The 26,194-nt window shown below is 50.8% G+C and overlaps 1 long non-coding RNA gene across 1 annotated transcript in view; it reads left to right on the top strand.

Annotated features, from left to right (window-relative positions):
• LOC134434441 (uncharacterized) overlaps window positions 1-26,194 on the top strand; it is a 60,808-nt gene that overhangs the window by 26,501 nt on the left and 8,113 nt on the right. The window contains exon 3 of the long non-coding RNA XR_010031863.1: window positions 2,340-2,460. This is a non-coding gene — a long non-coding RNA (uncharacterized LOC134434441). The remainder of the gene's footprint in view (window positions 1-2,339; window positions 2,461-26,194) is intronic.

Raw genomic sequence — 26,194 nt, 5'->3', positions numbered from 1 at the left:
TTATCAGGGATGCCCTGGGTTTGGGACATTTGGGAGGGTCACTCATTCCTGTGGCAGCACCTGAGCCCCACTCACGGTGTCAGGAAGGGATTTCCACCCCTGGGCAGGGAAGGAGGAGTCGATGGACAAAACTTTGGGGGGGCTAAAGGGTTAAAAGGTGAAACCTCCCTGGTGTGGGTGAGCACATGGTGGGGAAAATCCTCTGCTCCCAGCGCTGTAATCTTTTCTCTATTCCATCTGCTGTTGTATTTCTGATAAGGTTTTAATAAACCTTTTAAATTTTTTGGAAGTGAGTAGCATTTCTCACACTGAGAATAGAGGGCTGGGCCCCCCAGTCCACCCTTCTGGAGCCTGCTCCTGTGCTTTCCCTTTGGGTGATTCCCTCGATGGGATTCCATCCACCTCCTTCCCCTCCCTGGCAGACTGCTGTGGCTGGATGCAGCTGGAGCTGTGCTGTGCTCCCTGTCAGGGGCCATTCCCGGCTGTGTGACAGCCCAGAGCTGCCACAGCCACTGCTGGGGCTGTGACCTGGCCTGCCCAGCGCTGGTGGCACGGTCAGGAACGCTTTGGGCTTTGGGGGGAGGCAGCCAGCCGGGCCCTGGCTGTGTCTGCGGAGGAGAGGATCATCCTCCCGCCTCCCGTTCAGCCCGCGATGGCATTTCATCCTTCAGAGCCTGGCCTGGAAGGGACCTCACAGCTCACCTTGTTCCACCTCCCTGCCTGGGCAGGGACGTCTCCCACTAGAGCAGGTCAGCATTGGCTGTGTTTTCCTTGCTGGCAGAGCCCTGTCCTGGTGTTGCCCGAGCCAGGGACAGGAGATGTGATGTTGGCCTTTTCATGGAGATCCTACAAACTCCTTTCTGACCAGCACTCCACCGCCAGCAAGGGGCACACATTGGTGAGGGCACCAAATTCCTGCAGAGCCCGATCTCTCAGCGTGGGAGGATGCTCCCATAGATAGACAGAGATTAAAGGTCCTGTGTATCACAAATTTAAGGAGCAGGAGAAGGTTGGGATCTGTCCATGGAAAACATTCCAAGTGTGGAGGAGGCACATGTAGCCTATTCTCCCCTAAAATGGGGAGATAAGCACACCTGTCCTCTCACATATGCAACCAATGCAGCTTCCAGTGGAAAGGACTGATGGAGAGAAAGAGAGTCTACCAGAAATACAAACCTTGTTTTAATAGGAAATCCTCCAAGATGGATTTTCCTGCATTTTCTAAAAGCATTTATACCTATTGGATGACTACAGGCTTTGAAATGTTTCTGACTGAATTGTGACAAACATCCCAGTCTTACACAGGAGGGACCAGGTCCTTTGATCAGGGAAATGTCTCTTTGGTCTTGAACAGGGAGGGGTCAATCCAGTTGTTCCCAAGACCAGAGCTTTTTGTCTGTGAGTACATGCATTTATTCTACAAAATAATTACCCTTGCCTTCACTTCCCTTTGGTAGGAGATGCTCCCTGTCTCCTGCAAGCTGTTACTCTATCCCAGGTATCTTTTTAGGTAAAAGGAAGAGAGAAAGGAAAGGTTTAATAAGAAATCCTCCTCAGAAGGGGGAAGATGAGCTGCTTTGGTCTGTCTGTCCATCTGTGAGCAGCTCTGTGGCTGTCCACCTGCATCCTTGCTGTCCTGGGCAGGCAGAATTCCTGCATTAGGAGAAGAAGAAATGCCATCAAGAGGTAGCAACAAAATATTACCTCCTCTTGACCCCAGTGCTGGGCTGGCCATTGAGATGTGTTTGTGGAGAAAACCACTCTGAATTTCGTATCTTTTCTGCATTTAAAACTGAAGCTTAAGGTATTCTGTGTATTTTTGTTGGCAGATAGTAGTGATCATAAATTCCTTTTAATACAGTATTTCTATACCAGCACAGCCTTGATGTGCAGCGTACCTGGCTGTACTCTGCGGGATGCTTTGATTTCCCTTTGGCAGCTGCATTTTATTCTGTCTGCCCCAATCAGACACAATTCCCCTTTCTCCATGTAGCCTCCAAATCCACTCCTGATGTGGAGTATTAGTGCTCTGCTAGGACCTGGGCTAGAAGGGAAGGAATCAGTGTCTGCTGGGCTCAGGGTTCCACCTCCACTGTGGATCAGAGCCAGCCTGGCAGCAGAGGGACACCTTGGGTGGCTCAGGGTGGCAATTCTGGGAGGGAAAAGCAGCACTTCAGGGGTGCTGCTGCATGGGAGGAGGTCAGTGGTAGATATCCCACTCCTCACTGTATGGGATGGGGAGGAGCTGCTCCCAAGGAGGAGCACATGTCTTCAGTTCCCAGTTCCTCCCCAAGCTGGAGCAGTGCAGTGCTCTGAAATAACGTGACCTTTGCTTGCAGGTCAGGCTGTTCCTGCAGGGTCACACGTGCGGCTGAACCTGCAGACAGGAGAGAGAGAAGCCAAACTCCCGGACAGAGAATATGGGGAAGGTGACACGAGAGAAGAGAGAAGAAGAAAAAGGTAGAGATATACAAGGCTTTGGGTTGGGAGGGCTGTGGGATTCATGCCTTTTATTAGAGGCCAGGTTCCCTGGTACACTCAATTCCTGCATCTTCCATAGACTTCATTGCTGGGTGAGGAGCTCAGCAGTGCTGAAAGCAGAGGCCTCTCCTTTGTGTTCCATTTGGGATGGCAGTGGAAGTGCCCTGAGTACACTTACAGAGCACTTCATGGCTTCTCATGCCACAACATCAAAACAGCTTCCACACAGCCTGTGGAGTTCTGGCAAAGTCTTTGGGTTGTCCTTGATTGGCTGTGTTTGGAGTGTGATGGTTCTCTCTGTGATTTTTAGGCCGAGCTACTTCCAGCAGACTGTCTTTTGGAATTTATCTGCTGCAATCTAAAAACCTTTCTCCCGTACTGTGGTGATGACATCATGTACTGCAACATGCAAAATTATTTGAGCTTCTGCTCAAACTAATGTTGCCTTAGCTAGGCTGGCATCATGGTGTAAGGATATCCTAATGGTTGATGCTTTGGCCATTTGTGCAATGGAAGGTTTTGGGGAAAGTGACATGAGGGATGAGACAAAGAGGAAAAAGAGACATGCAGGTCATTGGGTTAGATAGCCTGTGGAATTTATGCCATTTATTGGAGTCCAGAATCTCTGGAGCACATAATTCCTGCCTGTTCCTGAGATTTAATTGCTGGGAGAGGAGCTCAGCAGTGCTGAAAGCTGAGGCCTGTCCTTTGTGCTCCCTTTGGGATGGCAGTGGAAGTGGCCTGAGTGCACATTCAGAGGCACCTTCATGGCTTCTCATGCCACGACACACAAACTAAATATGCAAGGTGGCTTCTTTTAATTACATTCAGTCTTTTGAAATATCTACAGGAAGTGGTCTGGAAATGCTTTGTGAGCCTGTTCCTTGGGATCAGCTGTGAGGGGCTGAGGGCTGGCCTGAGCCCGGTGCTGTGTCCCACTGGGAGCAGCCGCACAGGCTCACGTGCAGAGCAGGCCCTGCCAGAGGCCCTGGAGATCTCACCTGCCCTGCATCCACCATTGTCAAGGTGCTGTAAACACCAGCTGGTGCTGACTTTCCCCTTGGACCCCATGGTGTAGTCACTATGGGGAATTTCTTTCCTGAAGCCCGTGGGATTTCCCCCTGGCAGCTGTGATGGGGATGCTCGGGGAGTGTGGGGCTTTGGGGGCAGCTGCCCGGGCAGGGGCTGAGCTCGGGGCCCTGTTGGGCCCATGGCCCCCAGCAGCAGCAGCAGCAGCAGCAGCAGCAGCCCCAGGGCCCAAAGCCCCGTGCCCCCTGCCCAGCACAGGCTGCCCTGTCCCTGCAGCTGTCACCCGAGTGGGGCCCAGGGGCCAGTGGCCGCTGGCAGCAGCAGGAATGTGGGCAGGGTGAGGATGCCCTGGCCTGGCTTTTGTCTCTGGAACAATGCGGGCTCAGGGCAGTGAAGAGCAGGCTGGGAAGCAGAGCCCAGGGCCTTTGGAGGCTGCAAGGCTTAAAGATCAGCCCCTGCAGCAGCCCAGATGCAGGTGGCCCAGTTGCCAAGGCTGTGGTGGCCTTGGGAGCGTGCAGGTGGATTTTGCATGGCTGTGGCCTGCTTGTGGCTCTGGGTCCAGGAGTGCCTGTGGCTGCAGCAGGAAGGGTGGCTGAAGGTTTGCTGGCTGCTTTGGTGGCATGGCTGCAGGGGCCAGTGCAGTGAGAGCCCCCTGTGTGAGAGCTGGTGAGAGCTGAGCTCTTGGGGACAGCGCTGTGCCCCAGGCCAGGAAGAGCAGCAGTGCCCAGTGCCAGGAGTGGTGTCAGTGGGAGCCCCTGTGCCCAGGGATCCCCAGCCCCGGGGTGGCCGTGCCAGCAACCCCAGGGACCTCCAGCCCCGGGAACGCAGAACAAGTGGAACCCACAAGTGTGCAAAGGCTGCCGGTGCCCAAAGGAATGGCCAAGAGAAGTCAGGTTTTAAAAAGAAACAGTATTTATTTGCCAAAGATGGGCAAATCTAGGATTTACAGAATATTTTTTGTTATGACAATCGTTATAACTGTAACAACAGCAATGTAGAGAACATATTTACATGAGATCCGAGGGGCTAACAATCTTCGAAACATATTTACAGAAAACTTGCAACGTAGAAAACATATTTACAGAAATCTTCAAAACTTGCAAAAGTATATACAAAGGCGTGGCATCTGTGCCATGATGTGCATGAATCCTGGAAGAAAGGAAGCAGCAGAGCTGGATTCAGCCGCCAGCACTGGGCCCAGAAGGGCTGGCAGCTGGGCCCCAGGGGCTGGGCTGGGGCTGGCAGGGCTGGCGTGGCCCCAGGCAAGCGCAGGGCAGGCCGGGGCTGGTGCTTGTGGCAGCAGAATCCAGGCCCGCTGTGGGCACCGTGTCCCTGAGCGGGGCCATCCAGCCCAGCCCCAGCCTGGCATCAGGGGACCCAGTGTGTGTGCGGGCAGGGCGTGGGAAGCATCTGCCTGTCTTACCTATGGGGCTGCATCTTCATCCAAGGACCATGGGCTCCTCCTCATTGTTGTCATCAACTTCCATGTCCTCGGTGTCATCCTCCTCATCTACGTCCATCTGCTCGGTGGTCTCCTCCTCGTCTACTTCCATGTCCTCAACAGTGGAGGACATGGAAGTAGAGGAGGAGTCCACCTCCATCATTTCTTCATCATCCAGCCCCTGGTCCACATCCATCTCCTCCACAGTGTCTCTGTCAATCTGCAAGGGGCAGCACAATCTCCCAGTGGGCTTCCTGTCCCACACCATCCATTCCCACATGGCTGCAGCCTGCCCAAGCCGGGTGCCCCCTGCCTGGCATGGCACTGTACCTCCATTGGCACAGAAGAGCACATCCTGCTGGGATTGGCGTTCCAGAGCTGGCGGCAGGAAAAGCCCAGGCAACAGCAGCAGCTCAGTGCTGAGGGTCAGAGCGCAGAGCGAGTGGCAACTGACCCTTGGCAGCCGGTGAAGTGTCTGCTGTGCTCGTTTCCAGGTCCTGGATGTTCCATCTGGAACCCTCTGTGAGCTGTGATGTCACTGAAGTTTCATGGGCGCTGTGCAGTGGGAGATGGGGATGGCAGAATGATCAAATCCTTGAATGATTTGGCTTGAAAGGGACACTAAAGATGATCTGGTTCCAAGATGAGCAATGTCTCAGGTTGCTGCGGCCCCTGTCCCACCTGGCCTTGGATGTTGCTGGGGATGGGGCATCCACAGCCTCTTTGCACTGGTCCCTGTGTCAGGGACAAGCATCCTGAGAGTAAAGAACTTCTTCCCATCATCAAATCCGATCCACTTCCTTCAGTTTGATCCCATTCCTCCGTGTCCTCTCACTGCATATCCTGACAAAGAGTCCTCTGCCACTTTCCTGTGGGTCAGGCTGTTCCTGCGGGGTTATGCATGTAGCTTAACTTGCAGGCAGGAGAGAGAAAAGCCATGTACCCAGTCAGAGCAAATGGGGGAAGTGGCTTGAGAACTGAGCGAAGACAGAAAAAGTAGAGACATGCAAGCATTGGTTTGGGTTGCGTGGGCTGTGGGACTCATGCCTTTCATTAGAGGCCACATTCCCTCGTGCACTCAGTTCTTGTGCTGCAGCCTGTCCACAGCCAGCCTGTGTGAGGGACCTGCACTAACAGAGCTGGGAGCACGCTTGCTTAAACTGCTTGTTAACGAGGTAAGTGTGGGATTTTTTGTGGAACTCTAACCACTGTGGATTGCCATTAAGAGGGTCCAGGGAGGGAGACCAAAATGGGGCTGCACACACAATGTGGGGGTGAACAGTGCACGATCATTACACTAAGCCAGGACCAAATGGATACAAGAGAGTTGGAACATTCCGAGGGAGTACATATAAGGAATATGCAGCAGTTGAACTGGGTGATACGGACAAAACGTGCTGCATCAACATGAGCCTGCAAATGCCCATGGGCGACACCATTGCATTCAGAGCGGTGTCTCTCTTTTACCTTGGTCACTTTGCCCTGAGGTATTACAGTTCCAATGGTAGGCCCCTGGGCCCTCACATCCCCCCCTTTTTGTTATCTAGAAAGAAGACTTCTGCCATAGAGTTTTGCAAGCATTTAGCAAAAAAGGATAATATAACCAACACAATGAATACAAAAAACAAAGCACACACAACAGTCTGAACTAAAGATGAAAGCTAGCCTCAAAACCCCTGTGTTTGGAAAGTCCAGTGAACCAGTCATTGTTGCCTTCTATCTGGATCTTGTTTCCTTGATCTTTTAGGAGCTGGATGCCCTGGTATACTGACTCCCTATGTGAGAACAGGTAGAAAAAGCACATGCCTTCAAATGCCTGACAGGCATGGCCATGGACAAGAAATTGTGGCTTGTCTGTGGAAGCGCCCAGCTGAAGGTATGCGGCTCAGTGAGGAGCACCCAGATTCCTGCTGCAGCAGCAACCAATGGCAGCATCCTCTGACTTTAGCTTATTTAGTATCTGGAGGCTTGGGTGTCCTAAAAGTAAACAGATAAAGTGAGTAGAAGATGAAATTTAAGTTGTGGTCCCACTAAACTTTCTCTTCTGTAAGCCAAGGGTGTGAACACAGCTTATTAGAAGAATCATGTATCAATGCTAAAATATAATTTTTACAAATGTTAAGACATAGATCCTGGTTAGTGGTGTCTGAGCTGTCTTGGTCTTGGTGTGTGTGGTCAGCGCTGCTTAGGAGATCTTCTTCTGTCCTTCTCCTTCTTCTTTTCCAGGCTGCTGCTGTCCCTCTTAGGCTTCCATTCTGTTCTTCTGGTGGTGGCTCTGGTGTTTGCCTCACCGTTCCCAAAAAGAGTTTTCATGTATTTTGCTGGTATCGATCTTAGGAGTATTGCTGTAAAGACAAGGGCATCTTTGCTTCCCCAAGTAATTAATGGAAAAGGGCACATAATTTGTTTAGATTCGGGGTCTTTGCTCAACACAGGTTGCTGGTGTTTTAATTGGGCTGCAGTTGAATTAGTAAACTGCCTGATGACTGTGGAAGTTGTCTCCATAAATGGGTTGTTCAAAAAGTTGAATACATAAAAGGCCTTTGCCAGTCTCTCAATAGAAGATAATATCTGGACTCCCCAGCTTAGTTGATCAAGGATCCTTTTGATGGCTCAGTGGGCTCTTTCGGCTAAGGACTGTCGTGTGCTGGAGTGTGGAATGCCTGTGACATGTTTTATACCCCAGTGGTCAGAAGCTTGTTGGAATCAGTGCGAGGTATAAGCAAGAGCATTATCAGTTTTAATTTCCTGTAGGACTGCTAAGGTGGAAAAAACTAAAAAGTAATGTTTTATAGCATCTTCTGATTTTTCAACAGCATGGGCAGAGGCAAAAACTGCACTGTAAAAGGTGTTGATTGAGACGTGGATGTATTTTAGTCTGCCAGAAGGGGCTTAGTGTGTGGTGTCTGATTGCCAGATGTGGAGACTCTCTAGTCTTCTTGGACTGTCTCCTGCTCTGAGAGAAGCAAGGGCATGTTCCTGACAATTTGGGCAGGTGGCTACAATGGATCTTGCTGGGTCTCCAGTAATTTTGAACATCCTGAGCAGCACAGGAATGTTTTGATGGTAGAATTGGTGGCTGATCGTAATATGTGTAAAAATGATCTAAGGCGTATTGCAGTGGTTCAGATGTTTGAAGTAGGCAATTGAGGTGCTCTTGAGTGAGAAGTAAGTAAATATTCACAAGGTCTATTCCTGCAAGGGAGCACAGACGTTCTCTACGTTTCCTGCAATAGTTCTGCAATAACTCTCTGTTGGGTTGTTATCGTTTTAGTAGGTTGGTGTGCTCTGAAAACGCATTCAATTTCTATGTGGGGATCTGAGAAAGTTGAATCCCACTGAAACAATAATGCATGGAATTTTGGACTTACACCAAGGATTGCCAGGGAGAAAGGAAAATTAGGGTGGTATCTGTGTGCCTGTTTAGTTTGAATCATCCAGGATACCTTTTGTACAGCTGCTTTTGCCTCCAGTGTCAGTGATCACAGGAATCGAGTCCTTCACTGCCTTTAAGAATCAGCAGGAACAGTGGCGTGAGATCTTTTGGGGTGTATCCCAGCAGTGAACGTACCCAACTGATGCTTCCACAGAGCTGGTGGAGTTCTGGCAGAGTCTTTGGGTTGTCCTTGATTTGCAGTGTTTGTGGTGTGATGGTTCTCTCTGCAGGTTTTAGGCCGAGACACTTCCAAGGGACTGTCCTTTGAACTTAATCTGCTGCAATCTTAAAACCTTTCTCCTGTATCGCAGTGATGACATCTTGTACTGCAACATCCAGAATGAATTGAGCTTCTGCACAAACTAATGTATCGTCCATGTAATGAGAAATTATAGCTTTAGGATGTTCATTATATTGTCCATATAACGGAAAACGTTTAGCATTAGGGCGAGAGAATTAGGACTTCAAGTCATTGAAAAATATTTGGGCTACTCTTCATTCGTTGACGCAATACAGTCCACTGGTACCTCTGTAAAGGTGCTTGTCGATTTAGTGATGGAAAAGCCAGCCCAGGAGGGTGTCATCGGGCTGCATTGGGGTGTCAAAAATTAGACATTAAGATCTATATCAACCATCTGCCAAAAACAGTGTAATCATAGGTACAATTGGACTAAATCTCCCTGAACTAGCCTTCCTTCACATCTCAAGCCACCCAATCTTCAAAGCAATGCTCTTCCTATGCTCAGGCTCCATCAATCACAGCCTAAATGGCTAAGAAGATATCCGAAAAATAGGAGGACTCCAAAAACTGCTACCCACAACTACGGCATGCCGCACCATCGGCAATCTCGAGGTATCATGGAGGCTGAGGGCAGGCTGGTCAGAAGGGCACCCATGTCCTCAATGACCTCGCTGATTTTCCTAAGGTCCTGCAGTAGCTGCCTCTTGTCTTTGCCAGGCTTTTGTATGTCAGGGACAGGCGGATTGCAGGGGCTAGTAGATGGTAGATGTGGCCCACAGACAGCTGCTCCTGAACGAGGGACTTCAGGGCCTTTAACTTTCTGCCTGGGAGGGGCCAGTGATGCACCCATATGGGGTCGTTGTTCTTCCAGGTTGACTGAAGTGTGGCATGCTGCTCAGTGGCCCCGTCTAGAAATCCTGAGGAGTTGATAGGATCTCTAGCCTTGTCCCTCATTGGGACAAGAGGTCTCTTCCCCAAAGTGTTATTGGTGCCTGGGTGACGAATGATCTTACTGTAGCAACTGTGCCCTCAGGACCTTCCATGCAGAGTGTACCTTGACTCCAGAAGCTGGTAGTGGCTCCCCTGGTAGCTAATATTTACCCCAGCAGCTAGGACCAGGGGCCATTCTTTTAGGGAATCAGAGCAGGAAATTATGGTGATGTCAACTCCTGTATCTAATAATCCTGAAAGACATCTCTTTCTCGCTTTAATGACCAAGCACACTTTAGAACGGGTCTATTTCTGCATGTTTTATGTGCCCACATCACCATTGGATCAGTTGGTGTGCTGATCATGTCCCGTAGGAGGTTGGCTCTGGCTATAACTGTTCCTTTTGGAATAAAAAGGGGAGAGCCTAAGCATAGAACCTGGAGAGTTATCTCCTGCAAAGACATCAAGGCGATTACCTCAGGTAGTAGAGTGAGTGTCTCCATCCCTTCCCTGGTGTTGGTTAAAATCAAAATGTCTCTGGCCTGTTCTTCAGGCCTGTATTTTCCTGTTGGAGTATGGTGAACATAAATGTCGTGGATTGGAATTGAAAAGGCTCTTACCAGCTGCCTTTGGGTTCCAGGGCAGAGCTGTCTCCTGTCAAGTTTTCTGCAGCGATCGAGCTGTCCTGATGGATCTGAGAAGGTCACTGTGCTGGTTCTCCACGATGTTGGGGAGAGTGGGGCGGAACGGCCTCGCATTTGGTGTCATCCCGCGGGGCCTTTCTGTGTCTATGTGGGGTTTCCCGCAGGCCACCAGTTTTGCTGGTGTTTGAAAGCATGTGGACGAAGGAGGCAGTGAGGACAGTGGCTGTGACGGCTAGAAGGTCCCCGGTAATAGGCTTTATTTTTACAATTGTGTTGAAAATGCTCCATCTCCCTACACTTAAAGCAAGGTCCTTTTTCATGTGTATGTCAGGGAATAACTTGGGAGGCTACTAGCACCTCTACTACACCCTGACTGGTAGCCTTAGCTTGGCTGGCGTGACAGTGTAGGGATGCCCTAAGTGTGCATGCCTCGACCATTTGTGCAATGGTAGGCTTTGGGTTGAGTGGTAGAGAACGTAAAATGTCTTTACAGGTTTTATTAGCATTTGTTTCAGCAAGTTTAGTAAGGAGTACCTTCCTTGCTTTTGGATTTTCAACTTGTTTCTCTATTGCTTGTGGAAGGTGGTCAATAAATTTTAGAAAGCATTCCACAGGTCCCTGGAGAATGTCTGTGAAATCTAGAGTAGGTGTTTCTCCATTGGGTGTCTGCATGAGAGCTGTCTTTGCAGCACTTTTATCTCTTCTAACAGAGCTCAGGGAAGGTCTATTGAATGAGTCTAAGTGAAATCTTCCTTACTGGCTAGATGGACTAATGTTATGTGTGCCCACCTGTCTTCCCTAGTATAGTCTTTTAATAATTGTTTTACTAGTTTTTCCCCATTTCTTCCCACAGAATAATTTCAGTGGGAGAAAGTAGGATGTGCATAAAATGGAGCAGATTGTGAGGCACCATAACATGTGCAGTGAATATGGCATTTAAGAAATTATTAAAGTACGGTGAGCCCCTCCCATGGTCTTTCGCTGCTTTACAAAGGTCTTTCATCTCCCCGTGTGCTACAGCTTCCCATCTGGGGTTAGCCCCCCTCTGGTACTGCAGCAGTGCTGCTTGTATTTTAGCTACCAATTCCCAGTCCCCCTCTTCAGCTGCCAGCTTTTCCATCCTCTGCTAAGAATTCTCAGGCTCATGCTGAAGGTGGGATGAACCTTCCCTCTCCTCTCCAGAAGAGGGAACTTGGACTCTGGCAGAGGAGCGGGGCCTTGGGGTGCCTGGCCAGGCCCGGTGTTGTGGGCCTTTGGTAGCCAAGATGGCGGCCTTCCGGTTACCGCCCCTCACACTTCCGGCTCTGACAGTGTGGGATCCGCAAGGGGCTGAGTTGGAGGGGGTAGGACAGCAGGAGTAGGCAAGGAAGTGCTGGATCCCAATGCAGGGGTGGTACCTGATGCAGGGGTAGGACCCAACACGGGGGGAGGACCCAATGAGAGAGCTGGGGGTGGGAGGGAGTTTGACATTGATGACCCCCTCCAGAGGAGGGACTCCATTTTGTGAGCTATCTGAGGGGGATCCAGTGAGGAGAGGTACTGGAGAATAAATTAGGGTAGAATCCAGGCCGGTGTGACCTGGGCAGGGGGTAGAGAAGGAGGGGAGATGGCAGACAGCACGTGTCTTGTCTGTGCTTTACAGCAGTTTCCGTCTCTCATCCTATTGGTGTCAGTGGGTTCAGGAATGAGGCTTGGTGGAACGCAAAGACTGGATTGAATATAAGAACTTTGAAGCCTTGAGAAAACTCCATAAATCATATGAAAAATTGGGTAAAATGTTGCGACTCTTATCACTCCCTGAGTTTTCTAAAAATAGAGACTTTTCCTAACTCAGTCCCAGAATGCTATAAAACGAACAGAATACACAGAAATGTCTGGGAACTCCGTAAACAGCCAATGAACAAATGACTTCAAACTGCCCTTAGTAAAAGTCTTCCACTCTGAAAGGAGAACATCCCTAACTCCAACATATATGTCCCTCTCAGCTTTGGATAATTTGTTACCCAGAGCTGCCCCTGATGTAAAGGGTGGCCCACCCACAGGACTAAAAAATCACCCAAGGATCTTGCACTGCAGGTGGCTGTCCCCACATTCACTGCTCTGGTGGTGCTGGATGCAGACGTTTCAAAATATCCCCTGGGCTTCACCAGCTGAGCCGGCCCTGTTGCTGCTGCAGGGTGCCAGCGCTGCATTCAGTAAGCCCTGGTAAAACTGATAAAACATTGCATTCAAAGGGCTGCCTAAATTTATTGTAATTTGTCATTTTTGTCATGCGGTATTATAATTCCTGTAATAGGCCACTGGGCCTCCACAACCTTGCGTCCTACTGAGATATCATTGTATTGAGGAGCTCAGCAGTGCTGAAAGCAGAGGCCTGTCCTTTGTGTTCCCTTTGGGATGGCAGTGGAAGTGCCCTGAGTGCACATTCAGAGGCAACTTCATGGCTTCTCATGCCACAACACCAAAACTAAATGTACAATGTGGCTTCCTTGAATGACATGTAGTCCTTTGAAATATCTGCAGGCAGTGGTCTGAAACTGCTTTCTGAGCCTGTTCCTTGGGATCAGCTGTAAGGGGCTCAGGGCTGGCCTGATCCTGGTGCTGTGTCCCACTGGGAGCAGCTCACAGGCTCACGTGCAGAGCAGGCCCTGCCAGAGGCGCTGGAGATCTCACCTGTCCTGCATCCACCACTGTCAAGGTGCTGTAAACCTCAGCTGGTGCTGACTTTCCCCTTGGAACCCTTGGTTTAGTCACTATGGGGAATTTCTTTCCTGAAGCCCATGGGATTTACCCCTGGCAGCTGTGATGGGGATGCTCGGGGAGTGTGGGGCTTTGGGGGCAGCTGCCCAGGCAGGGGCTGAGCTCGGGGCCCTGTTGGGCCCATGGCCCCCAGCAGCAGCAGCAGCAGCAGCAGCAGCAGCAGCAGCAGCAGCAGCCCCAGGGCCCAAAGCCCCGTGGCCCCTGCCCAGCACAGGCTGCCCTGTCCCTGCAGCTGTCACCCGAGTGGGGCCCAGGGGCCAGTGGCCGCTGGCAGCAGCAGGAATGCGGGCAGGGTGAGGATGCCCTGGCCTGGCTTTTGTCTCTGGAGCAATGCGAGCTCAGGGTAGTGCAGAGCAGGCTGGGAAGCAGAGCCCAGGGCCTTTGGAGGCTGCAAGGCTTAAAGATCAGCCCCTGCAGCAGCCCAGATGCAGGTGGCCCAGTTTTCAAGGCTGTGGTGGCCTTGAGAGCGTGCAGGTGGATTTTGCAGGGCTGTGGCCTGCTGGCGGCTCTGGGCCCAGGAGTGCCTGTGGCTGCAGCAGGAAGGGTGGCTGAAGGTTTGCTGGCTGCTTTGGTGGCATGGCTGCAGGGGCCAGTGCTGTGAGAGCCCCCTGTGTGAGAGCTGGTGAGAGCTGAGCTCTTGGGGACAGCGCTGTGCCCCAGGCCAGGAAGAGCAGCAGTGCCCAGGGCCAGGAGTGGTGTCAGTGGGAGCCCCTGTGCACAGGGACCCCCAGTCCCGGGGTGGCCGTGCCAGCAACCCCAGGGACCTCCATCCCTGGGAATGCGGAACAAGTGGAACCCACAAGTGTGCAAAGGCTGCCCATGCCCAAAGGAATGGCCAAGAGAAGTCAGGCTTTAAAAAGAAACAGGATTTATTTGCCGAAGATCGGCAAATCTAGGATTTACCGAACATGTTTCGTTATAACAATTGTTATAACAACAACAACAACAATGTACAAAACATATTTACATGGGATCCAATGACTAACAATCTTCAAAACGTATTTACAGAAAACTTCAAACGTAGTGAACGTATTTACAGAAATCTTCTAAACTTTCAAAGGTATTTACAGAAATCTTCAAAACTTTCAAACGTATTTACAAAGGTGTGATATCTGTGCCATCATGTGCATGAGTCCTGGAAGAAAGGAAGCAGCAGAGCTGGACTCAGCTGGCAGCACTGAGCCCAGCATGGCTGGCAGCTGGGCCCCAGGGGCTTGGTCGGGGCTGGCAGGGCTGACGTGGCCCCAGGCAAGTGCAGGGCAGGCCGGGGCTGGTGCTTGTGGCAGCACAATCCAGGCTCGCTGCGGGCACCGTATCCCTGAGCGGGGCCATCCAGCCCAGCACCAGCCTGGCATCAGGAGACCCAGTGTGTGTGCGGGCAGGGCGTGGGAAGCATCTGCCTGTCTTACCTATGGGGCTGCATCTTCATCCAAGGACCATGGGCTCCTCCTCATTGTTGTCATCAACTTCCATGTCCTCGGTTTCATCCTCTGCATCCACCTCCATCTGCTCAATGGTCTCCTCCTCGTCTACTTCCATGTCCTCAACAGTGGAGGACATGGAAGTAGAGGAGGAGTCCACCTCCATCATTTCTTCCTCTTCCAGCCCCTGGTCCACATCCATAGCCTCCACAGTGTCTCTGGCAGTCTGCAAGGGGCAGCACAATCTCCCAGTGGGCTTCCTGTCCCACACCATCCATTCCCACATGGCTGCAGCCTGCCCAAGCCGGGTGACCCATCCCTGGCATGGCACTGTACCTCCACGGGCACAGCAGTGCACATCCTGCTGGGATTGGTGCTCCAGATCAGGCAGCAGGAAAGCCCAGGCAGCAGCAGCAGCTCAGCGCTGAGGGTCAGAGTGCAGGGTGAGCAGCAACTGACCCTTGGCAGCCAGTGAGGTGTCTGCTGTGCTCGTTTCCAGGTCCTGGACGTTCCACCTAGAACCCTCTGGGATCTGTGATGTCACTGAAGTTTCAGGGGTGCTGTGCAGCGGGAGGTGGAGATGGCAGAATGATCAAATCCTTGAATGGTTTGGCTTGGAAGGGACCCTCAAGATGATCTGGTTCCAAGCTGAGCAAGCTCCCAGCAGAGCAGGTTGCTGCGGCCCCTGTCCCACCTGGCCTTGGATGTTGCTGGGGATGGGGCATCCACAGCCTCTCTGCACTGGTCCCTGTGTCAGGGACAAGCACCCTGAGAGTAAAGAACTTCTTCCCATCATCAAATCTGTTCTACTTCTTACAGTTTGATCACATTCCTCTGCGTACTGTCACTACAGTTCCTGACCAAGAGTGCTCTCCCACTTCTCTGGGTCAGGCTCTTCCTGCAGCGTCACACGTGTGGCTGGACCTGCAGAGAGGAGAGAGAGAAGCCAAGTACCCAGTCAGATAAAGTGGGGAAAATTGCATGAGGACTGAGAGAAGAACGGTAAAGAAGAAACATCCAAGGCTTTGCATTGAGTGTGCTGTGGGATTAATGCCATTTTTAGAGGCCAGGTTCCCTTGTGCCCTCATTTCCTGTGTTTCAGCCTGTCCACAGCCAGCCGCTTTGAGCGACCTGCACTCCCAGAGCTGGGAGCTTGCTTGCTTAAGCTGCTAGTGAACGAGGTGCGAGAGGGATCTTTGTGTGGAACTGCAAACACTTCAGTGGATTACACTGAAGAGGGTCCAGGAAGGGAGACAAAATGGGGCTGCGCACACAGCGGGAAAATGGGGGGGTGAAATCGAGGTAGCATTGCAGTTAGCCAGGTCCAAAATGGTATAAGACAGGGGAGAACATTCTCGAGTGAGTACATATAAGAAAATTTAGCAGTTGAACTGGGTGATACCAACAAAATGGGCTGCATCACCATGAGCCTGCAAATGCCCGTGGACGAGACCGTTGCATTCAGAGTGATGTCTCTCTTTTACCTTGGTCACTTTACCCAGAGGTATTACAGCTCCAATGGTCAGCCCCTCGGCCACCAGAACTTCCCTTTTTGTTGTCTATAAAGAAGGCTTCATCCATAGAGTTTTGCAGGCATTTAGCAAAAAAGGATAAAATAACCAACACAATGAATACAATAAACAAAGTCCACAAAACAGTCTTTACTAAACATGAAAGCCAGCCTCGAGACCCCTGTGTTTGGAAAGTCCAGTGAACCAGTCGTAGTTGCCTTCCATCTGGATCTTGTTTCCTTGATCTTTTAGCAGCTGGATGCCCTGATATACAGACTCCCTATGTGACAGCAGGTTGAAAAAACACATGCCTTCAAATGCCTGACAGCCATGGCCATGGCCATGGCCATGAAATTGTGGCGTGTCTGTGGAAGTGTCCAGCTGAAGGCATGCGGCTCAGTGAGAAGCATCCAGATTCCTGCTCAATAGCAACGAATGGCAGCATCCTCTGACTTTAGCTAATTTATTACCTGGAGGCTTGGGTGTCCTAAAAGTAAACAGATAAAGTGAGTAGAAGATGAAACATAAGTTCAGGTCCCACTTAACTTTCTCTTCTGTAAGCCAAGGGTGTGAACACAGCTTATTAGAAGAATCATATATCAATGCTAAAATATAGCTTTTACAAATGTTAAGTCATAGATCCTGGTTAGTGGTGTCTGAGCTATCTTGGTCTTGGTGTGTGTGGTCAACGCTGCTTAGGAGATCTTCTTCTGTCCTTCTTCTTCTTTCCCAGGCTGCTGCTGGCTCTGTTAGGCTTCCATTCTGTTCTTCTGATGGTAGCTCTGGTGTTTGCCTCACTGTTCCCAGAAACAGTTTTATGTATTTTGCTGGAATCCATTTTAGGAGTGTTGCTTTAGAGACAAGGGCATCTTCCCTTTCCCTCGTAATTAATGGGTAGGTGCCCATAAATTGTTTAGATTCAGGGTCTTTGCTCAACACAGGTGGCTTTTCTTTTAATTGTGCTGCAGTTGAATTAGTAAAATGCCTGATGACTGGGGGAGTTGTCTCCATAAATGAGTTGTTCAAGAAGTGGAGTACGTAAAAGGACTTGGCCAGTTTGTCAATGGAAGATAATATCTGGATTACCCCTCTCAGTTGATCAAGGATCCTTTTGATGGATCAGTGGGCCCTCTCGGCTATGGACTGTCGTGTGCTGGAGTGTGGTATGCCTGTGACATGTTTTATACCCCAGCAGTCAGAAACTTGTGGGAATCAGTGCAAGGTATAAGTAAGAGCATTATCAGTTTTAATTTCCTGTGGAATTCCTAAAGTGGAAAAAATGAAAAAGTAATGTTTTATAGGATCTTTTCATTTTTCAACAGCATTGACAGAGCCAAAAAACACACTGGTAAAGGCATCGATTGAGACGTGGATGTATTTTAGTCTGTCAAAAGGAGCTTAGTGTGTGATGTCTGATTGCCAGATGTGGAGACTCTCTAGTCCTCTTGGATTGACTCCAGCTCTGACAGAAGCAAGGGCATATTCCTGACAATTTGGGCAGGTGGCTACAATGGATCTTGCCAGGTCTCCAGTAATTTTTAACATCCTGAGCAGCGCAGGAATGTTTTGATGGTAGAATTGGTGGCTGATATTTGCTTGTATAAAGACTGTCTAAGGCGTATTGCAATGTTTCAGATGTTTGAAGTAGGCAATTGAGATGCTCCTGAGTGAGAAGTAAGTAAATATTCATAAGGTCTGTTCCTGCAACGGAACACAGATGCACTCTAGCTTTCCTGATTAGTTGTGCAATAATTTTCTGTGAGGTTGTTATCATTTTAGTACGTTGATGTCATCTGAAAACGCATTCAATTTCTATGAGGGGACTTGAGATAGTTGAGTGCCCCCGAAAAGATAATGTATGGAACATTGGACTTGCACCAAGTATTGCCAGGAAGAAAGGAAAATTAGGGTGCGATCTGTGTGACTGTTAATTTGAATCATCAGGACACCTCTTGTACAGCTGCTTCTGCCTCCGGTGTCAGTGATCGGGGGAATAGAGTCCTTCTCTGCCTTTAAGGAACAGGAACAGTGGCGTGAGATCTTCTGTGGTGATTCCCAGCAGTGAACGTACCCAACTGATGCTTCCACAGAGCTGGTGGAGTTCTGGCAGAGTCTTTGGGTTGTCCTTGATTTGCAGTGTTTGGGGTGTGATGGTTCTCTCTGTGCTCTTTAGCCCGAGGTACTTCCAGGGGGCTGTCGTATGAACTTTATCTGCTGCAATCTCAAAACCTTTCTGCTGTACCACAGTTATGACATCTTGTACTGCAGCGTCCAAAATTATTTGACCTTCTGCACAAATGACTGTATCGTCCATGTAATGAAAAATGATAGCATTAGGATGTTTTTTCCGTCTGGGCGTTAGAATTTGGGCTCAAAGCCATTGACAAATAGTTGAGCTACCCTTCTTTATTTGAGGCAATGCAGTCCACTGGTACCTCTGTAAAGGTGCTTGTCAGTTTAGGGGCAGAAAAGGCAAACCAGGGGCATGTCATTTGGATGCATGTGGGCATCAAAAAAGTAGGTATTAAGATCTATAACAACCCTCTGCCAATAACTGTGCAATAAAATTACAATTGGACTAAACCTCCCTGAACTAGCCTTCCTTCACATCTCAAGCCACCCAATCTTCAAAGCAATGCTCTTCCTATGCTCAGGCTCCATCAATCACAGCCTAAATGTCGAACAAGATATCCGAAAAATAGGAGGACTCCAAAAGATGCTACCCACAACTACGGCATGCCGCACCATCGGCAATCTCGAGGTATCATGGAGGCTGAGGGCAGGCTGGTCAGAAGGGCACCCATGTCCTCAATGACCTCACTGATTTTCCTGAGGTCCTGCAGGAGCCACCTCTTGTCTTTGCCAGGCTTTCATATGATAATGACAGGTGCATTGCAGGGGCTAGTAGATGGTAGATGTGGCCCACAGACAGCTGCTCCTGAACGAGGGACTTCAGGGCCTTTAACTTTCTGCCTGGGAGGGGCCACTGATCCACCCATATGGGGTTGTTGGTCTTCCAGGTTGACTGAAGTGTGGCATGCTGCTCAGTGGCCCCGTCTAGAAATCCTGAGGTGTTGATAGGATCTCTAGCCTTGTCCCCCTTTGGGACAAGAGGTCTTCTCCTCAAATTGTTATTGGTGCCTGGGTGACAAAATATCTTACTGTAGCAACTGTGCCCTCAGGACCTTCCATGCAGATGGTATCTTGACTCCAGAAGCTGGTAGTGGCTCCCCTGGTAGCTAATAATTACCCCAGCAGCTGGAACCAGGGGCTTCTTTTAACCAATCAGAGCAGGAAATTATGGTGGCATCAGCTCTTGTATCTAATAGTCCTGAAATACATCGCTATCTCCCTTTTCCTGAGAAAGCACACTTTAGAATGGGTCTATTTGGGCCCGCAATCTGTGCCCACATCACCATTGGATCAGTTGGTGTGCTGATCATGTCCCGTAGGAGGTTGGCTCTGGCTATAACTGTTCCTTTTGGAATAAAAAGGGGAGAGCCTAAGTATAGAGCCTGGACAGTTATCTCCTGCAAAGATGTCAAGGCGAGTACCTCAGGTAGTAGAGTGAGTGTCTCCATCCCTTCCCTGGTGTTGGTTAAAATCAAAATGTCTCTGGCCTGTTCTTCAGGCCCGTATTTGCTGTGGGAATATGATGAACATAAATATCGTGGATTGGAATTGAAAAGGCGCTTACGAGCTGCCTTTAGATTTCAGGGCAGAGCTGTCTTCTGTCGAGTTTTCTGCAGCAATCAAGCTGTCCCGCTGGATCTGAGAAGGTCACTGTGCTGGTTCTCCACGATATTGGGGAGAGTGGGGCGGAACGGCCTCGCGTTTGGTGTCATCCCGCGGGGCCTTTCTGTGTCTGTGTGGGGTTTCCCGCAGGCCACTGGTTTTGCTGGTGTTGGAAAGCGTGTGGACGAAGGAGGCAGTGAGGACAGTGGCTGTGACACCTAGAAGGTCTCCGGTAATAGTCTGTATTTTTGCAATTGTGTTGAAAATGCCCCATCTCCCTACACTTAAAGCCAGGTCCTTTTTCATGTCTATGTCAGGGAATAACTTGGGAGGCTACTAGCACCTCTACTACACCCTGACTGGTAGCCTTAGCTTGGCTGGCGTGACAGTGTAGGGATGCCCTAAGTGTGCATGCCTCGACCACTTGTGCAATGGTAGGCTTTGGGTTGAGTGGTAGAGAAGGAAAAATGTCTTTACAGGTGTTGCTAGCATTTATTTCAGCAAGTTTAGTAGGCAGTACCTTCCTGGCTTTTGGATGTTCGCCTTGCTTCTCTATTGCTTGTTTAAAGTGGTCAATAAATTTTAGAAAGCATTCCACAGGTCCCTGGAGAATGTCTGTGAAATCTAGAGTAGGTGTTTCTCCATTGGGTGTCTGCATGAGAGCTGTCTTTGCAGCACTTTTATCTCTTCTAACAGAGCTCAGGGAAGGTCTATTGAATGAGATTTATTGAAGTCTTCCTCCCTAGATGGACTAGTGTTAGGTGTGCGGTGTGCGCACCTGTCTTTTCTGGCATAGTCTTTTAATAGCTGTTGTATTAGTTTTTCCCCCATTCTTTCCCACAGAATAATTTCAGTGGGAGAAAATAGGATGTGCATAAAATGGAGCAGATCGTGATGCACCATAACATGTGCAGTGAATATGGCATTTAAGAAATTATTAAAGTACGGTGAGCCCCTCCCATGGTCTTTCGCTGCTTTACAAAGGTCTTTCATCTCCCCGTGTGGGACAGCTTCCCACCTGGGGTTTGCTCCCTTCTTGTACTGCAACGATGCTGCTTGTATTTTAGCTACCAATTCCCAGTCCCCCTCTTCAGCCGCCAGCTTTTCCATCCTCTGCCAAGAATCCTCACACTCATGCTGAAGGTGGGATGAACCTTCCCTCTCCTCTCCAGAAGAGGGAACTTGGACTCTGGCAGAGGAGCGGGGCCTTGGGGTGCCTGGCCAGGCCCGGTGTTGTGGGCCTTTGGTAGCCAAGATGGCGGCCTTCCGGTTACCGCCCCTCACACTTCCGGCTCTGACAGTGTGGGATCCGCAAGGGGCTGAGTTGGAGGGGGTAGGGCAGCGGGAGTAGGCAAGGACGCGCTGGATATCCCAATGCAGGTGTGGTACCTGATGCAGGGGTAGAACCCAAACAGGGGGAAGACCCAATGAGAGAGCTGGGGGTGGGAGGGAGTTTGACATTGATGACCCCCTCCAGAGGAGGGACTCCATTTTGTGAGCTATCTGAGGGCGATCCAGTGAGGAGAGGTACTGGAGAATGGGTTAGGGTAGAATCCAGTCCGGTGTGATCAGTACAGACGTGGGCAGGGGGTAGAGAAGGAGGGGAGATGGCAGACAGCAGGTGTCTTGTCTGTGCTTTACAGCAGTTCCTGTCTCTCATCCGAATGGTGTCAGTGGGTTCAGGAATGCTGGGGGCAGAACTCCAACTCTGGGTTGAATATAAGAACTTTGAAGCCTTGAGAAAACTCCATAAATCATATGAAAAATTGGGTAAAATGTTGCGACTCTTATCACTCTCTGAGTTTGCAAAAGATAGAGTCTTTCCCTAACTTAGTCTCAAAATGCTACATGACAAACTGAATCAACAGACATGTCTGGGAGCTCCTTAAAAAGCCAATGAACAAATGACTTTCAACTTCCCTTAGTAAAAGTCTTCCACTCTGAAAGGAGAGACTACCAAACTGGAAGTTATATATCCCTCTAAGGATGGGATAATTTGTTACCCAGAGCTGCCCCTGAAATAATGGTTAGCCCAGCCACAGGACTAAAATATCTCCCAAGGATCCTGCACTGCAGGCCGCTGTCCCCCAGCTCACTGCTCTGGTTCCTCTGGATGCAGGTGTTTCAAAATGTCCCTGGGCTTCACCAGCTGAGCCGGCCCTGTTGCTGCTGCAGGGTGCCAACACTGCCTTCAGCAAGCCCTGATAAAACTCAGGTCCCAATCCAGGGTGCTAGCTGACCCGAGGCGTCTTCTGTCCCGTGACGGTGGAAGAGCCGGATTCTCACTGGAGTGGCTCTCAGGAATTCTCAAAGAAGGTCCCTGTTTGGGCAGCCCTTGTGACGTGCCCACAGCCAGACACTGTAAGAGACCTGCACTCCCAGAGGTAGGAGCAGACTTGCTGGAATGCATGATGGATGAGGCAAGAGAGGGATCTATGTATGGAACTGTAAATACTGTGGATTGCGCTGGAGAGGGTCCAGGGAGGGAGACAAAGTGGGGGTGGGCACACAGGGATTTCCATGGGGAAAAAAGGACCTTGTATGCAGTAATTCAGGACTAACAGGTGTTAAGAGAGGGGAGAACATCCTAGAGGAGTATATATAAGGAAAGGAGAAAGTTCATGATACCAAGAAAATGTGCTGAATCTGCATGATCCCACAAAAGACAATGAGCAAGATCATTGTATTCAGAGGGGTTATTCACCTTGCTTTAATTCTATATCATTGTCATCAGGTATTACTATTCCAGTGGTAGGCCCCCCAGCCTGCAAAACATTGCCTCTGGCTCAGACTTCATTGCTGGGTGAGGAGCTCAGCAGTGCTGAAAGCTGAGGCCTGTCCTTTGTGTTCCCTTTGGGATGGCAGTGGAACTGCCCTGAGTGCATATTCAGAGGAACCTCCATGGCTTCTCATGCCACAACACCAAAAATAAATCAGCCGTTTGGGTTTTTGAATGATATTTAGTCCTTTGAAATATCTGCAGGAAGTGGTCTGAAACTGCTTTGTGAGCCTGTTCCTTGGGATCAGCTGTGAAGGGCTGAGGGCTGGCCTGAGCCCAGTGCTGTGTCCCACTGGGAGGACCCCACAGGCTCACGTGCAGAGCAGGCCCTGCCAGAGGCGCTGGAGATCTCACCTGCCCTGCAGCCACCATTGTCAAGGTGCTGTAAACATCAGCTGGTGCTGACGTTCCCGGTGGCCCCTTTGGTTTAGTCACTATGGGGAATTTCTTTCCTGAAGCCCGTGGTATTTCCCCCTGGCAGGTGTGATGGGGATGCTCGGGGAGTGTGGGGCTTTGGGGGCAGCTGCCCGGGCAGGGGCTGAGCTCGGGGCCCTGTTGGGCCCATGGCCCCCAGCAGCAGCAGCAGCAGCAGCAGCAGCCCCAGGGCCCAAAGCCCCGTGCCCCCTGCCCAGCACAGGCTGCCCTGTCCCTGCAGCTGTCACCCGAGTGGGGCCCAGGGGCCAGTGGCCGCTGGCAGCAGCAGGAATGTGGGCAGGGTGAGGATGCCCTGGCCTGGCTTTTGTCTCTGGAACAATGCGGGCTCAGGGCAGTGCAGAGCAGGCTGGGAAGCAGAGCCCAGGGCCTTTGGAGGCTGCAGGGCTTAAAGATCAGCCCCTGCAGCAGCCCAGATGTAGCTGGCCCAGTTTGCAAGGCTGTGGTGCCCTTGAGAGCGTGCAGGTGGATTTTGCATGGCTGTGGCCTGCTTGTGGCTCTGGGTCCAGGAGTGCCTGTGGCTGCAGCAGGAAGGGTGGCTGAAGGTTTGCTGGCTGCTTTGGTTGCATGGCTGCAGGGGCCAGTGCTGTGAGAGCCCCCTGTGTGAGAGCTGTTGAGAGCTGAGCTCTTGGGGACAGCGCTGTGCCCCAGGCCAGGAAGAGCAGCAGTGCCCAGGGCCAGGAGTGGTGTCAGTGGGAGCCCCTGTGCCCAGGGACCCCCAGCCCCGGGGTGGCCGTGCCAGCACCTGCAGGGACCTCCAGCCCCGGGGTGGCTGTGACAGCACCCCCAGGGACCTCCAGCCCCGAGAATGCGGAACAAGTGGAACCCACAAGTGTGCAAAGGCTGCCTTTGCCCAAAGGAATGGCCAAGAGAAGTCAGGTTTTGAAAAGAAACAGTATTTATTTGCCGAAGATGGGCAAATCTGGGATATAGAGAATATGTGTCATTTTAACAATCGTTATAACAACAACAACAACAACAATGTACAGAACATATTTACATGGAATTGGGTGGACTAAAAATCTTCAAAACGTATTTACAGAAAACTTCACACCTAGTGAATGTATTTACAAGGAACTTCTAAACTTCAAACGTATTTACAAAGGCGTGGCATCAGTCCCAGCATATGCATGAGCCCTGGAAGACAGGAAGCAGCAGAGCTGGACTCAGCTGCCAGCACTGGGCCCAGCAGGGCTGGCAGCTGGGCCCCAGAGGCTTGGTCGGGGCTGGCAGGGCTGATGTGACCCCAGGCAAGCGCAGGGCAGGCCGGGGCTGGTGCTTGTGGCAGCACAATCCAGGCCCCCTGCGGGCACCGTGTCCCTGAGCGGGGCCATCCAGCCCAGCCCCAGCCTGGCGTCAGGAGACCCAGTGTGTGTGCGGGCAGGGCGTGGGAAGCATCTGCCTGTCTTACCTGTGGGGCTCCATCTTCATCCAAGGACCATGGGCTCCTCCTCATCATCCTCATCGACTTCCATGTCCTCGATGTTGTCCTCCTCATCCACCTCCATCTCCTTGACGGTCTCCTCCTCGTCTACTTCCATGTCCTCAACAGTGGAGGACATGGAAGTAGAGGAGGAGTCCACCTCCATCATTTCTTCATCATCCAGCCCCTGCTCCACATCCATCTCCTCCACAGTGTCTCTGTCAATCTGCAAGGGGCAGCACAATCTCCCAGTGGGCTTCCTGTCCCACACCATCCATTCCCACATGGCTGCAGCCTGCCCAAGCCGGGTGCCCCCTGCCTGGCCTGGCACTGTACCTCCACGGGCACAGCAGTGCACATCCTGCTGGGATCGGTGCTCCAGATCAGGCGGCAGGAAAAGCCCAGGCAACAGCAGCACAGCTCAGCGCTGAGGGTCAGAGCGCAGAGCGAGTGGCAACTGACCCTTGGCAGCCGGTGAAGTGTCTGCTGTGCTCGTTTCCAGGTCCTGGACGTTCCACCTGGAACCCTCTGTGAGCTTTGATGTCACTGAAGTTTCAGGGCCGCTGTGCAGTGAGAGATGGGGATGGCAGAATGATCAAATCCTTGAATGGTTTGGCTTGGAAGGGACCCTAAAGATCCTGTCATTCCAAGGTGAGCAAGCTCCCAGCAGAGCAGGTTGCTGCGGCCCCTGTCCCACCTGGCCTTGGATGTTGCTGCAGATGGGGCATCCACAGCCTCTGTGCACTGGTCCCTGTGTCAGGGACAAGCATCCTGAGAGTAAAGAACTTCTTCCCATCATCACATCTCCTCTACCTCTTGCAGTTTGATCCCATTCCTCCTTGTCCTGTCACCAAATTTCCTGACAAAGTGTGCTCCTCCACTTCCCTGTTGGTCAGGCTCTGCCTGTAGAGTCATACGTGTGGCTGGACCTGCAGACAGGAGAGAGAGAAGCCAAATTCCCAGTCAGAAAAAATGGGGAAAGTGGCATGAGGACTGAGAGGATAAGGAAAAAGTAGAGACATGCATGTCTTTTCTTTGGTGAGTTGCGGGATTCATGCCTTTTATTAGAGGCCAGGTTCTCTGTTGCACTCAGTCCCTGCATTGCAGCCTGCCCACAGCAACCTCTGTGTGTGACCTGCACACGCAGAGCTGGGAGCACGCTTGCTTAAACTGTTCGTGAACGAGGCGAGTGAGGGATCTTTGTGTGGAACTGCAAACACATCAGTGGATTGCCCTGAAGAGGGTCCAGGAAGGGAGACAAAATGGGGCTTGGCACTCAGAGGGAAAATAGGGGGGAAAAGCAGAGGAGCAATGGAAAAAGCCAGGACTGAAAGGGTACAGGAGAGGCGAGGACATTCTAGGGGAAATACATATAAGGAAAATGCAGCAGTTGAACTGGGTGATACCAATAAAGTGCCATGAGCCTGCAAATGCCCAGGGGTGACACCATTGCATTCAGAGCAGTGTCTCTCCTTTACCTTGGTCACTTTGCCCTGAGGTATTACAGTTCCAGTGGTTGGCCCCTGGGCCCTCACATCTCCCCCTTTTTGTTGTCTATAAAGAAGTCTTCTGCATTAGAGTTTTGCAGGCCTTTAGCAAAAAAGGATAAAATAACCAACACAATGAATACGATAAACAACACCCACAGAACAGTCTTAAGCAAAGATGAAAGCCAGCCTCGCAAACCTCTGTGTTTGGAAAGTCCAGTGAACCAGTCATTGTTGCCTTCTATCTGGATCTTGTTTCCTTGATCTTTTAGCAGCTGGATGCCCTGGTACTCTGACTCCCTATGTGAGAGCAGGTTGAAAAAACACATGCCTTCAAATGCCTGACAGGCATGGCCATGGACAAGAAATTGTGGCTTGTCTGTGGTGGCACCCAGCTGAAGGCATGTGGCTCAGTGAGGAGCATCCAGATTCCTGCTGCAGCAG

Source organism: Melospiza melodia, unplaced genomic scaffold (assembly GCF_035770615.1).
Source record: "Melospiza melodia melodia isolate bMelMel2 unplaced genomic scaffold, bMelMel2.pri scaffold_37, whole genome shotgun sequence".
Classification (NCBI taxonomy): Eukaryota; Metazoa; Chordata; class Aves; order Passeriformes; family Passerellidae; genus Melospiza; species Melospiza melodia.
This window is presented reverse-complemented; position numbering and strand designations above follow the sequence as displayed.